Source organism: Ursus maritimus, unplaced genomic scaffold (assembly GCF_017311325.1).
Source record: "Ursus maritimus isolate PB19 unplaced genomic scaffold, ASM1731132v1 scaffold_23, whole genome shotgun sequence".
Classification (NCBI taxonomy): Eukaryota; Metazoa; Chordata; class Mammalia; order Carnivora; family Ursidae; genus Ursus; species Ursus maritimus.
The window spans coordinates 21,461,621-21,469,855 of NW_024424786.1; positions in this window are offsets into that span (position 1 = coordinate 21,461,621).

The following is an 8,235-nucleotide window of genomic DNA, read 5'->3' on the forward strand; positions in this document are numbered from 1 at the left end:
CACACCTGAAGAAACGCTGCTCAGAAGGCAAGAATTTGCATATCAAACATTTTAGAAGTGTTTCTATCACAAATGGTAGAAAACAACACAAAACAAATACCTTTTAGGGGTGAAAAGCAATAAACCTCTGACCATCCAGAGCCTGTAGCTAAACAAAACGAAACAAAAGCATCCCCCTACCTGAGGTTTTATTGTTCCTTGAGCCTCTTGTGTTTAGAGAGGTTTTCTCGTAGCTTTACAAGTGACTTTCATGCTACAGTGCTTTGCATATAATGGCATGAACAATGGAAGTGCCAAGCTTCCAATGTGATGAATAAAACCAATAACCAGAGTACAGGTCAGATTCTCTTACAACAAATACTGCTACTATAAAAATCACTTAAGCATCCCTGTTATCTCTAAGGCCCTGTCAATTGCCCATTTATTTCAAGCAATAGTCATTACAACAAAATTGGGAGTATAATAAAAAGAAACTGGACCCTCACCACAAGTTAGGTGTAACACAATTTAACCTGTAATAACAGATTCTCCCTTGTATTTCTCCAGTTCTTTGCTGCAGGAAGAATAACCCTTGTGTAGACCTGATGCCAGCCTGGGAAGCTGGTGTTTAGTAGTCGTTGCTAGGAGAAGAAAACTCAGAAGCAAAGGACACACGGAGTTGTGTGGCAAGCCCTCTCTAGGGAATTCGGTCTCCAGGGCCACTTTTGACCTTAATCCATGCTGGAGCCATCAACCACAGAGTCGCTTGCTTCTAATAGTGATGTAATGCATATATTAAGCCCTGGAATGAAGACATGAATCATTTCCCACGGATCATTGAGCACTTTGTGGCAACCTGGCCCTGCTCTGATGACCCTAAGATAAAGAAATCCAGAAGCATGCGACTGGAACCATCCTCTCTCCCATGATGCACTGCTGTCAACACTGCATAATTGTAAAAGCACACGCCACATTGATTATATATAGAAATGGTCTAAGTTAGCTGCATTCCATTTGGTACACAGGCAAGAATTTTTCCTTGCCTATCCATCTTTTGCTGGTGGCAATGATGAGTTTTGTCATTTGCTACACTTTTCCTCCTTCCTTCCTTCCTTCCTCCCTCCCTCCCTTCCTTTCTTCCTCCCTCACTCCCTCCCTCCCTTCCTCTTTTTGTCACCCTCTTCCTTTTACTTATTTATGGCTACATTGCACCCAACATTTTGTAACACCCTTACCACAGATGGGATTAAATCGCATTTCACTTCTGAATAGTAAAATCAGCAATAGGATGAGCAGCGGGGAGGAAAATTGTCCACCTTTTCCCAACGTTATAATGCCTGGCTTGGACCCCAGATTCATCTCATACTCTGAAGAAGTTCATAAACTCTGGGCACCGCTCAGCTTGAGGAGCGGGCAGTATCCCCTCATACGCCATTACAGAATGTGGAAGTTACGCCATTACAGAATGTGTTCAGCTCTGCTTGCTTTCTCCCCCAAGCCAGAGCGTAGTTAAACATTTACACCTCCCAGGCCAGGAGACCAGGTTAAGAAGAGCTTGGATACTTCACTTGGCTCTTGAAAACATTGAGTCCAAGTGTGGTTCTCTGGCTTGAAGGCGGCTGTTTGCTGCCTGACCATTTTTATGAGGACATCCAGAGATTGCAGGTATAATTAGGAAATAATTTTTCTCTATTTGGTTTCTCCCCACATATTTGGCCTTCTGGGGCCTTTTGGACCCAGTTGGATGGCTATATCCTGGTATCAAACTCAGACTATTCCAAATGGAAAGAACCATGACAGAGGAGCAAGGTTGCTCTTTGGCTTGGCAGTGGGGGGGCGGGGGACACATCAGTGGGGTGGTTGTAGGGGGAGGGCATGATAAACCACTAGTTAAGAATAAAAACGGGCATTTTCTCAGCACTTAAACCAATTTCCCATTTGCTAGTAGGTGGGTTCTGATCTATTTTCCCTAGAAAATACTGGCCTGTCTGATCAAACAAGGGCATTCCTTCCGAGATCATACCTTGCGCACTTATAACCAAACTATACTTGCCTGTTACTTTACTCAAAACTAGGTTTCCTGTTAAGCCCCTTTCCCCACCTCTGGCATAAGGACAAGACATGGAGAAGAAAAATTAGGTCACCTGGGGTCCGCTGTTGCATATGGCTTAGTGGTGTAAAGAAGCCGCAATTTCTAGAAGTGTCTGTCTTTTGCCATTTCTGGGATGGTGACAAAATCCATCTGGAGTGTTTATGCTCCTCTTGATAGCCAAGCCATAAGCTTGCTTTTATATTGTGCTATGAGGTCAGCCGCTGCCCTCAGAAAAGACAATTTCACGATGACTTACTTCCTAACAATCACAGGAACAGCCTCATGAGGACATGCAGACCGCTGCATTCCTTCGGGCCTGGCGCGTTGTCAAATGGCAAACTTAGCAGAGCAAACGAGAGCCCTGGCCTGGCTCACAAGGCTGTCAGAAGTGATCCAGAGTTCAGGCTTCCCCCTGCCTTTTATCCTCCCACCCTCCTTCCTCTCCGCCACCACCTCCTCTCCTTCCGGTCTCTCCATCTGGAAACCATGAGCCTCGTGGATTCCAGACGCAAATTCTCAGATTTCAGATGTTTGGGAAATTTCTCTGCGTGGGTCATTCTTCAAGGGTAAGCGAATTCAATTTGGGAGGGAAAACAGCTGAGACCCTTCCACAGAAAACAAATAAGGTGTGGTGCGTATCCATCCTCTCTGCCAACTCGGCTCCAAACTCACAACAATGTCTAAATTCAGAAAAAGTATTGAGATCCCTCCTCCACCTCCGGGAGAGAATAGAATGAAAAAAACAAAATCTCCACTTATAAAGTCATACTTTTCTCCCTTGTGAGGTTTAAACACAATTGCCATCAGCTAATACGACATAATTGATTTTGTGTGTGTTATTGGGGAAGGGATGGGTCTCTGGAGGGTAGACCTACCAGGGAAGGAATGAAGTGAAAGCTAAAATGTAGCCAAAATTGTTAGGGAGATATTGTTAACATTACAAACCACTTAACCCCAGTGTCGAATCTCCAGGAAAAAGCCATGTGTGGTCTTGGGGAAATGAAATGAGCTTGCTCTTGAGACTGGGTCTTAGAAGCAGACGAACTTGGTTCTGGTTCTAGCTCTGCCTTTAACCAACTGCGAGTGGTTAAATGAACAGCTGGATCTTCAGGGCTCAGTACAGCACCTGAACGTGGTAAGTAGCGGCTTGTGATTACTATTTATCGTGATGGCCATGGCGCAGCAAAATGGGGTCATCTCAGAAGATGGAGCCTGCCCCAGGTTGCCCCACACTGGCTTCTCTGCTCAGCCACTTCGTAGCCCTCGCTACCACACCCACCCAATTACACTTGCAAAGCAGTTATATGCATTTATTTGTTCATACAGTTACTGACTCTAACTTTTCGAAGGGTGTATTGTTTGTTCCCTGCCGCCTTACTGATGCTGACAAAATTGCCTCCTGCAAAATAGTTGTTTGAGAAATACTTGTGGACTCGTGACTCACATCATGATAGCATTCATTTCCAGAGTCATTCCAGAGATTACATCTTGACGCAGGAAACTGGGAGCCGCCCTTAGCTACATCTACGACCACAGGAAACAGGCTTCCTCGAAGAATCCCCAACTCTCCTTCCTTCTTTCTTCTTCCTCTCCATGACTGTGTGTGTGTGTGTGTGCACATGTGTGTGTGTGCACGTATGTGCACGCGCTGGGGCTATGCCAGGAGAACTGCACTCACTCATACACGGACTCGATGGAGAGCAGCGATTCCCCAAATGGTTTGGGAAATATTCGTGTATCCCCAAAATTCATACGTTAAAATTCTCACCTCCAGGGTGACCGTATTAGGAGGGAGTATTTGTGGAATAATTAGGTCATAAAGGTGGAGCCCTTATGAATGGGATCAGTTCCCTTAGAAAAGGGACCCCAGGGAGCAGACTCCCTTGCCCCTTCCTCCACGTGAGGACGCTGTGTAAAATCAGCAGGCTGCCCCCAGGAGGAGGCCCTCACCAGGACCTGACTGTGTTCTCGGACTTCCAGCCTCCAGAACTGTGAGGAATCAAGCTTTGTTGATAAATCATCCAGTTTACGGTGTTTGGTTTTAGCAGCCCGAGCAGAGGGAGACCACAAAGGCGCATGAGCCGTGAAACAATGCGCTGTAGTCGAGTAACTTGGGAAGTGGACCAGGAGGCCACGCAAAGTTGAACTGGTTTCTTCCCCGTGGGACTTCTCAGACCTTTTAATAATCAGGGAACATCCAGAAGGGGACAGGGTGTGGTTTTCTGGTGTTCCTGTAACAATGATAGAAAACACAGATTTAGAGAGGTGTCCCAAAGACCTCATTTTACTGGTGAAAAAACTGAGGATGGAAGAGAGTAGAGACTTGCCTAAGGTCATATGGCTGCTGGGGGACCTGAGTTCATATCCAGATTTGGCCACTATCTCTCAGGAGAGAAAGTCTGTTTCATGACTCAAGAGCCCACATTAGAACATTCTGGGAGACACCCTAGGCTTCCTTCTTTGATACTAAAGGGAAGCATGCTTTCCACGGGCTGGCGTGTCTCGTCTTAGAGCTTGCACAGACATGAGCGTTTACCACAAGTAAATGTTCTTGTGAGAGCGGCACCATCTGGAATGTGGGGTGCAGCCCTGGCAAGCTGTGGTTCTCTCTCTCTCTCTGGCTCTGGCTCTCTTCGTCCACCCCTACCCCCACCCCCACATCCTGAGGAGACTGTTGTGATGAATGAAGACGGCCCTGGCCTGCCTGCCTAAGACGTCTGGCCCCACAGTGCCCCGGGCCCAGGGTGAAGGAGCTCAGGATGCCTTGTCCTTGACAGGCCTCTTCATTCCAGCTGAACAGTCACATCCATTTTCTGAGGCGTAAGTTCGCTGAAAATCGGGAGTTTGTGCTGGCCTCTAACAGACTTGAGCATGGGCCATTTTTGGATGCCTTCTCTGGCACTTAGCATCAGGTCAGTGGCAGCAGCATGGCGCTGGGATGTGCCCGAGAGAGGGAGCGTGTATAATACCAGAGGGAAATGTGGGTATTTATAGACATACCCACTGGAGGCCACGCCCCCCACCTGCATACTACACTCAGAAGCAAAAAGCCCTGACCCCCTTTTTAGAAAAGACCATTGAGCGACCATCTGTTCTCATTCCAACATCCCCTTTTGGGGCTTCCCACCCCCACCCACTTCCAAATGGCTTGCAATGTATTTCTTCCAACTCCACACAATTGTCTCCCTGAAAGGAATTCTTAGAAGTGCGGTTTTCCATGTCACTACAACTTTAGTGAGATTTCTACACACACCGCCCCCCAACAGAATGGCCGTGCATCAGTTGCAGTGTGAGTGTGTATCAACAGGCTGGTGATTTAGTCGTGACCCTCTTCTCTTCCCTCTACAGAAAGTGTGCGTGGCACCCTCCATGCGGTTGCGGGCTGTCTTGGACAGAGTTCATGCCCGTCCGAGGGAAGAGGAGACGCAGGTGGTATTTTCTTAGGAGATTAGTAGATCCCCTGGACTGTAACAAGAGCATTTAGCAATGGCAAGGAAAAAATATCCCCACTTGCCGGGACAGCTGTCTTCCCTCCGCCTCCTCTTTCTCAGCCCTTTCCTTAGCCCACTCTGACCCTTTCTTTCCCAGGGACAAAGGCACATCTTCCAGAGGAGCTCATGGACACAAGCATGCCTGGAAGAAGCCAACCCCCGAGTGGTCCCCGGTTCTCCTCGTGACATTTCATACTTACAGAGGGACTCTGTTGCTAGGAATGCACAACACCTATGGCCTTGAACTGGATTTACCCACCATCCCGTTTCTTGTCCTCTCAGCCTGACACAGCAGAACAACGAGACAGACAGTTAATTTAATGGAGGGGAAAACCACGGCAACCAGCTGTTTGGCCGAGGTTAAAGAGAACAACTACAAAACTGATTGAATTATGCATCTGAAAAAGAGGTTTTGTAGACACAGCTGGAGTGAAATCCTCCTGTGACCTTGAGCTTAAGGTCCTTGTATCAACACCAAAGTCAAAGACTTGTCAATGAAGACTCAAGATGGCGATACTTCCACTGATGAGCTTCCCATTGGCTTCTTTTCATGGACAAGTTCACTATGCCTTTTGCTCAAGCTTTCTCTTCCTGAAAAGGAGATGGGTTCTCTTTTGAGTGAAATAATGGATCAGAAAGCCTGGGCCTCACATGTATTAAGTCACTTTATTTATTTTTTTATTTTTTAAAGATTTATTTATTTATTTTAGACAAAGAGCGAGCACAAGCAGGAGGGGCAGAGGGAGAAAGAGAATCCCAAGCAGACTCCACTCTGAGTGCAGAGCCCAATGTGGGGCTCCATCCCAGTACCCTGAGATCACGACCTGAGCCAAAACCAAGAGTCAGATGCTTAACCGACTGTACCACCCAGGTGCCCCTAGGTCACTTTAAATGAGTAACTTACATGCCCTGTGTCTCCATTTCCCCATCTCTAAAATGAGGATGATGATAATACAACCTGCCATACTGAGTTGATGAGATAATCAAATAAGATAATGCATGAAAAGCACTTAATATGTAGTGAGCCCTCAAGAAATAAAATAGTTACGATCAATATTAGCATTATTATAACAAATCAGTTGATGAAGTATAAAAAGATTTTTGGAAGGAAATTTGGTGGTATCCAATCCCATTTCTAGAAATCTCTCTAGCAAAGAAATATGACATATATATAAAGCTTTTTGCATAAGAATGTTCACGTAGCATTGTTTCTAATGGCAAAAATGTGGTAGTGGCCTAAGTGTCCATCAATTGGATAATAGCTAAGTATCTCAGAGTCCATCCGTGTAGAGAAACACTCTACCTAAAATTGAGGGTGGGTTTCTCACTGCCCACTCAATGCAGCCAACAGTGCTTTTGAAAATCACCAAGTCCTCCGTGTTTAGATTGGCAATCACAGCTTTCCTTCCTGCAATCACAGAACATTCTTGAGATGCTAATGAGATGATGATTTTGTTTTACTGGGAAGAGTGGATTTGCATCACTCAAGCCAAACTGAAGAGGCACAAGCTCTGAAGAGGAAGGGATTGAGGGGCTTGGCGGAAAGATACACTTATGCCCAGTGCAACCCCGTCTTCTTCCTGTGACCTTCAAGTCATGGGACCACAAGGGTGGACCAGATGAGTGAAGGCTCTGACTCCTGACCATTGGAAACCCTCCTTGGAGCTTTCTGCCGTGAGAGGAGGAAGGAAGAAGACTTCATCTGCTCAAGCATGTTAAAGCAGGGAAAGTGGAAGGACTCTCCCCATCCCTCGTGGCTCCCTACCCCCACCCCGTGGCTTATCCCCTGGGGTTTACCAGTTCACTGCAGCCCAGACCACGAGGTTGGTAGTTGACCTGGCACCTCAGCCACTTTGCCACTCTCCAACCTCTGTGCGTCCGAAATGGGCTCCGCACTCCGGCTCTGATTTCTACCAGCCAGGAACGCTAATCAAGATTCTCTTCCTCAAAACGAGAGCTGTGCTCGCTTCATCTGAGATTCTTGCTTTGTTTGGGTTTCTTCTGTCCCTCCCCGGGCTGCTCTCTGCTTCTTTTACCCTGAACTCCATTTTCCGTGCAGAGGCAGGCCCCATTTTATTTTGGTTTCATGAAAGAACAGGAAAGAGGTCAGACCACAGGAAGGAAAAGCATTGTCATTCTAGGCAGAGTCCACCTGCCATCATGGTGGTCCCATTACATATATGGTTGAGCACTCCGCTTAGACTCTGACCCTTCAGAGTCCTCCCTCCCTCCTTGCTTTGGAGAGGCAGAATGAAAAAGCTGGAGAGAAAGCTTCTGCCCCACTGGAAGTTACAATATGCAACCAACAATGAGTTTGAAAGCGTCGTGAAGAACAGTGCTACATTTTACGTGCTGTTAGCGATGAAGGGTGAGCTGGTGGGACAGATTCAAGCTCTAAACTGCCCCAAAGGGAGATTATGATCCCTGGTTGCCCCTCAAGAACTGTTGTTCTCCATTGTAAGCCAAGTTCGACCTTTCTTCTTGCCCCCATTTTGGCACACATTTTGATGAAGAGTGACACCTAAAAATAAATTAAGGCAACACTGAATCCTTGGAATTTCGGCTCTCCTGCCCTGTAGCTAATGTCCCCATTAATAGGAGCCAGAGATCGCATTTGCCCATGCAGTGCCAGATGAGGCCAGCAGGGGTCTGACATTAGTTGCTTTTAACCCA